The following is a 6,639-nucleotide window of genomic DNA, read 5'->3' as shown; positions in this document are numbered from 1 at the left end:
GGTCCCATCCACTTTGCTACAAGTTGATCCTGTTCCCTCCAGGTCCTGAGTAGCACCTGGTCATCAGAGATGAAGGGAGTGTGGTTGTTCATCAGGTCACTGGGTCTAGTGGAAACAAACACATGCATACTATTTAATAATCAACTTAAATTTTAAACATATCGTATAACATTTAATTCATGATTGATTTGAGGACAGGGAGGTCAAAACTAGCCTGGAGAGGCCTCCCATGCACAATTTCAAAAGGGCTTAATTTCAACCTGCTTTGGGGAGCTGTCCTTATCCTGAGAAGTGCAAAGGCAATGTTTTATCCCAAGTTAAGCTAGGCTCTTCACAAGTTTTAGCTATAGTTTTCTTCAAGATGTGATTCATTTTTCCAATCTTTCCTATAGATTGAGGCCTTCAAGAGGAATGTAGTCTCTGTATTAATAAGTCCCCATTCTTTTTTTTTTTAAAGGTTTTATTTATTTATATGACAGAGAGAGAGAGATAGTGAGAGAGGGAACACAAGCATCAGGAAAGGGAGAGGGAGAAGCAGGCTTCCCGCCGAGCAGGGAGCCCGATGTGGGGCTCAAACCCAGGACCCTGGGATCATGACCTGAGCCGAAGGCAGACGCTTAACCATCTGAGCCACCCAGGCGCCCCAATAAGTCCCCATTCTTTAGCCTGTCTCTTGCAGTATACTTGGGATAACTGCAGAGATCTCTACAAGGAATCAAAGTGCCCTAAAAATAGTTTCTTTACCAGCCCATTTTGCCACAATGTCTGCTAGCTGAATTTCCTTTAATTACATGGGTTTCCCCTCTTTGAAGTCCCCGGTGTTTGCCATCTTAGACGTCTGTTGTATAGCCTTCAGTAGGGCTAAAATTTCCACAGAGTGCTTATATACTTATTTTTAGATGTCAGCAGTCCCTGGCTCTTCCAAATGGCACTATGACCATGCACTATGAGAAAGATATCCTGAGAGTCAGTGTATATATTTACCTTTTTACCAGCAAAGGGAGGAGCCCTCATTAGGAAAATGATCTTAGCATTCCGAGCCGAGCTTCCAGGAGGCAGTTTCCTGGCCTCAGTTATCTCCAACAGTCACCACAGTATATCCAGCCTACAACTTCCCTCATTCTGTAAAGCTCCTTTCATCCATAAAGAGTTTCCAATCCAGGTGTTCTAAAGCCTAGCCTACAAGGTCTGGCCTGCTAGAATATGCTAAGTTCACAACGTCTAAACGATCATATTCAAGATGATCACCGGGGTCAGGAAGCAGAGATTCTGGGTTTAAAACAGAAGTAACCTGCAATTTCACATTGAGGTTATCAAGCAGAATCGCTGGATATTTCCCATTCTGCCAACTGCAAGAAAAATCCACCCTTCTCCTCCAACAGAGCAGCACTTGTGAAGGTACGAAGACCTTATAGGTTGGCCAGGTGCAAACTTTTCAGCATCCTGTAAACCATCACAAGCTACAGCGACTGCTTGGAGGCAGGGTGGCCATCCTTTGACTATCTGTTCCAACTGTTTTGAAAAATAGGCTACAAGTTGGGGAAGATTCCCCCAGCATTTGGATTAACACTTCTAAGCTAATGCCTCCTCTTTCATGCACATATAATTTAAAAGCTCTCTTTAGATCAGGCAACCCCAAACAGGGGTTGGGGAAGACTTTTTTTTTTTAAGATTTTTTTTAAAGATTTTATTATTTATTTGACAGAGAGAGAGATCACAAGTAGGCAGAGAGGCAGGCAGAGAGAGAGGAGGAAGCAGGCTCACCGCTGAGCAGACAACCCGATGCCGGGCTCGATCCCAGGACCCTTAGATCATGACCTGAGCCGAAGGCCAAGGCTTAACCCACTGAACCACCCAAGTGCCCCGCAGACTTTCTTTTATAGTATCAAAGGTTTTCAGGCACCCTTTTGTACAAATTAGATGTTCAGCATCCAATCCTTTTAATATCTCATATAAGGGCTGAGCTATCAGTCCATAATTTGGAATCCAAATAGGGCAGAATCCAACTATGCCTAGGAACCCACATAACTGGTGCCTGGTGGTGGGTGCCTTGAGCAAACCAATAGTCTTTTTCCTCTCAGGCCATCAGCTTCCTTGCCCTTTTGTTAGACTGAAGCCCAGGTAAGTTACTTCTTGTTTGCAAATTGGCACCTTGAAAAGGGATACTCTGTATCCACAGTCAGCCAAGTGATTTAATAAGAGGATGGTGTTCTTTAAATATCTTTCGTAAGTAGGACTAACCACTAGTAGATCATCCACATTCTGTAAGAGGAATTCCTCTATCAGTGAAAGATCCTCAAGTCTCTGAACAGTAATTCCCCCAAAATGGCAGGGAAGTTCTTAAACCTCTGAGAGAAAACTGTCCAACAGAGAAAAGCAACCACTTTCTGGAAGGTAGGACACGTGCAGAAGTAAATCCGAGGCAACATACAGGAAGACAGACAGTGGGGGTGGGGGAGGGGCTCCGTCAGCCACTTACCAGCAAGTGAGAGAGCAGAGGGGCCAAAATCAGAGTGTTTAGAAGTCTGCTCCAGGGAGGGACGTCGCTCCAGTGGCTAAGCGGGGGGTGGAGTCCTCGCAGGGACAGTGTGGTCTCAGGACCCTCGGGGTGACGGAAAGACTGGGGGTGTCCAAGTGTGGCAGAGCTCCCCGGTATCAGAGCAGGGAAGCTGGGGGCAGAGACGGAGCTGAGGAGCGGGCTCTCAGCTGAGGGTTACCTTAAACCATGATCCGAGGCACAGTTGGACCACTGCTCCTCAAGCAGGGACCCCATAAACGGCAGATCCGGGGAGATATCCCCCTTCCTCTTACGGAAGGAGCGGCACAGGAGCACACTGCAGGAATCTGCTGGGTTTGGAAAACCCAAACGGTGCCTCACGCCAGAGATAGAAACACTTGGTCACAGGCCAGGTGAGCATGGAGCGTGGCTGGAGACCAGGGAAATGGAAGGGATTGACGGCTTTTTTCTGAGGGTGCACTGAGGACTGGGGGCCTAAACTCAGCTTCTCTGGGGCTGGAGACTGGGCGGCCGCCATCTTCATTCCCGTCCTCCCAAGCGGTACGGAAAGCGCTCAGGGAACAAAAGCTCCGAGTGCGAACCGAGCGGATTGCTTAGCCCGGCCGGGGGCAAGGGCGGTGCGGTTCCGCCTCCAGCAAAGACGTTTGAGAAACAGGGCAACAGGCCCCTCCCACAGAAGATCAGCAAGAACGTCCAGCCAAGGCCAAGTTTACCGATTAATGAGAACTGGAAAACTCCAGTGTTAGCGGAATGCAACACATAGAATTCATGGCTTTTTTCCCATGACACTTTAGTCTTTCAAAGTTAAATATTTAAAATTTTATTTTTTCTTATTCTGTTTTTTAAATTTTTCCTCTTTCCTCTTTTAACTTTTTAAAACTATTTTATCTTTCAATACCTTTTTAACAATCTTTTTTAATTTTCATTTTTATAGTCATATTCTATCCATTCTTTATATTTAACTTTATTTTTTGTATACATATAAGTTTTTCTTTCTTTCAAACTTTGGGATAGATTATGCTGAGTGAAATAAGTCAAGCAGAGAGAGTCAATCATCATATGGTTTCACTTATTTGTGGAACATAACAAATAGCATGGAGGACATGGGGAGTTAGGAGAAGGGAGTTGGGGGAAATTGGAAGTGGAGGTGAACCATGAGAGACTATGGACTCTGAAAAACACTCTGAAGGGTTTGAAGAGGTGGGGGGTGGGAGGTTGGGGGAACCAGGTGGTGGGTATTAGAGAGGACACGGATTGCATGGAGCACTGGGTGTGGTAAACAATGAATACTGTTATGCTGAAAATAAATTTTAAAAAATGATTAAAACAACAAACAAACAAACTTTGGGATAGAGTTTCTTCTAACAGACCAAAATGTACCTTAAATCTAGTGTATAGCTAGCTTTGTTCTAGTCTCCAGCCTGATCATATTCTCTCCTTCTTTTTTCTTTTTCAACCAACTTCTTATCAATTTCTTTTTTAGAATCTTTTTTCATTTTCAGTTTTACAGTCTTATCCCATCCCTTTACTGTGTTTACCCTTATTTCCATATATATAGAAGTTTTTCTTTCTTTAAAATTGTGGGAAGCAGTTTCTTCTAACAGACAAAAATACACCCAAAATCAAGTGTGTGGTTCTGTTTTATTCACCAGCCTTATACTTTTTTCCTTTCTTCTCCCTCCAGTTTTGGGTCTCTTCTAATTTGGCTAGTGTATATTTTTCTGGAGTTGTTATTACCCTTTTAGCATTTTTTTTCTCTCATTCATCTGTTCTCTGGACAAAATGACAAGGTGGAAAAACTCACCTAAAAAAAAATGACAAGAGGCAGTACTGACTGCTGGGGACCTCATCAATATGGACATTAGTAAGATGTCAGAACCAGAGTTCAGAATAATGATTATACAGATTCCAACTGGGCTTGAAAAAAGCATAGAAGATACTAGGGAATACTTTCTGGAGAAATAAAATCCCTTTCTGGAGAAAAAAAAAAAAGAACTAAAATCTAACCAATTTGAAATTAAAAAAGCTATTATTGAGGTGCAATAAAAAATGGAGGCTCTTACTGCTAGGATAAATAAGGCAGAAGAGAGAACTAGTGCTATAGAAGACCAAATGATGGAGAATAAAGAAGCTGAGAAAGAGAGAGATAGACAACTACTGTACTACGAGGAGATAATTTGAGAGATAAGTGATACCATAAGATGAAGCAATATTAGAATATTTGGGACCCCAGAAGAAGTAGCAAGAGAGAGAGGGGCAGAAGGTATATTGTAGCAAATTATATCAGAGAACTTTCCTAATTTGGGGAAGGGAACAAGCATCAAAATCCAGGAGGCACAGAGGACCCCCCTCAAAATCAATAAAAATAGGTCCACACCCCGTCATCTAATACTAAAGCTTACAAGTCTCAGAGACAAAGAGAAAATTCTGAAAGCAGCTTGGGACAAGAGGTTTGTAATCTAGAATGGTAAAAATATAGATTGGCAACATACCTATCCACAGAGACCTGGCAAGGACTGGCATGATATATTCAGAGCACTAAATGAGAAAAATAGGCAGTCAACAATACTATGTCCAGCTAGGCTGTCATTGAAAATAGAAGGAGAGATTTAAAAGCTTCCAGGACAAACAAAAACTAAGAGAATTTGCAAACACCAAACCAGCCCTATAGGAAATATTGAAAGGGGTCCTCTAAGCAAAGAGAGAGCCTTAAGGTAACAGACCAGAAAGGAACAGAGACAATATACAGTAACAGTCACCTTACAGGCAACACAATGACACTAAATTAATATCTTTCAATAGTTACCCTGAATGTAAATGGACTAAATGCCCCAATCTAAAGACACAGGGTATCAGAATGGATAAAAAAAACAAAACAAAACAAAACAAAACAGGACCAATCGATATGCTGTCTGCAAGAAACTCTTTTTAGACCCAAAGACACCTCCAGATTTAAAGTGAGGGAGTGGAAAATAATTCACTAGTTCATGCTAATGAACACCCAAAGAAAGCTGGGGTGGCAATCTTTATACCAAACAAATTCAATTTTAAGTCAAAGATTATAAAAAGAGATAGACTGGGGCGGCGGGGGGACCCAAAAGACTCCACTCCAAAACTGCTAGAACTCACACAGGAATTCAGTAAAGTGTCAGGATATAAAATCAATGCACAGAAATCAGTTGCATTTCTATATACACCAAAAAGACAGAAGAAAGAGAAACTAAGGAATCAATCCCATTTGCAATTGCACCCAAACCTATAAGATACCTAGGAATAAATCTAACCAAAGAGGCAAAGAATCTGTACTCAGAAAACTTTTGAGTACACATGAAAAAAATAGAAGCGGACACAAAAACTGGAAAAACATTCCATGCTCATAGATTGGAAGAACAAATATTTTGAAAATGTGTACGCTACCTAGAGCAATCTACACATTTAATGCAATCCCTACCAACATACCATCACCTCTCTTCAAAGAAATGGAACAAATAATCTAAAATTTATATGGAATCAGAAAAGAACCCAAATAACCAAAGGAATGTTGAAAAAGAAAACCAAAGTTGGCAGCATCACAATTTCAGATTTCAAGCTCTATAACAAGGTCGGAATCATCAAGATAGTATGGTACTGGCATGAAAACAGACACATAAATCAATGGAACAGAATAGAGAGCCCAGAAATAGACCCTCAACTCTACGGTCAACTAATATTCACCAAAACAGCAAAGAATGTCCAATGGAAAAAAAAGTCTCTTCAACAAATGGTGTTGGGAAAATTGGACAGCCACATGCAGAATGAAACCAGACCATTTCCTTACTCCATACACAAAAATAGACTCAAAATGGATGAATGACCGCAATGTGAGACAGGAATTCCATCAAAATCCTTGAGGAGAACACAGTCAGCAACCTCTTCAACCTCAGCCACAGCAACTTCTTCATAGAAATATCACCAAAGGCAAGGGAAACAAGGGCAAAAATGAACTATTGAGACTTCATCAAGATCAAAAGCTTTAACACAGCAAAGGAAACAGTTAACAAAACCGAAAGACAACCGACGGAATGGGAGAAGATATTTGCAAATGACATATCAGATAAAGGGTTAGTATCCGAAATCTATAA

This window comes from Lutra lutra, chromosome 15 (assembly GCF_902655055.1).
Source record: "Lutra lutra chromosome 15, mLutLut1.2, whole genome shotgun sequence".
Classification (NCBI taxonomy): Eukaryota; Metazoa; Chordata; class Mammalia; order Carnivora; family Mustelidae; genus Lutra; species Lutra lutra.
This window is presented reverse-complemented; position numbering follows the sequence as displayed.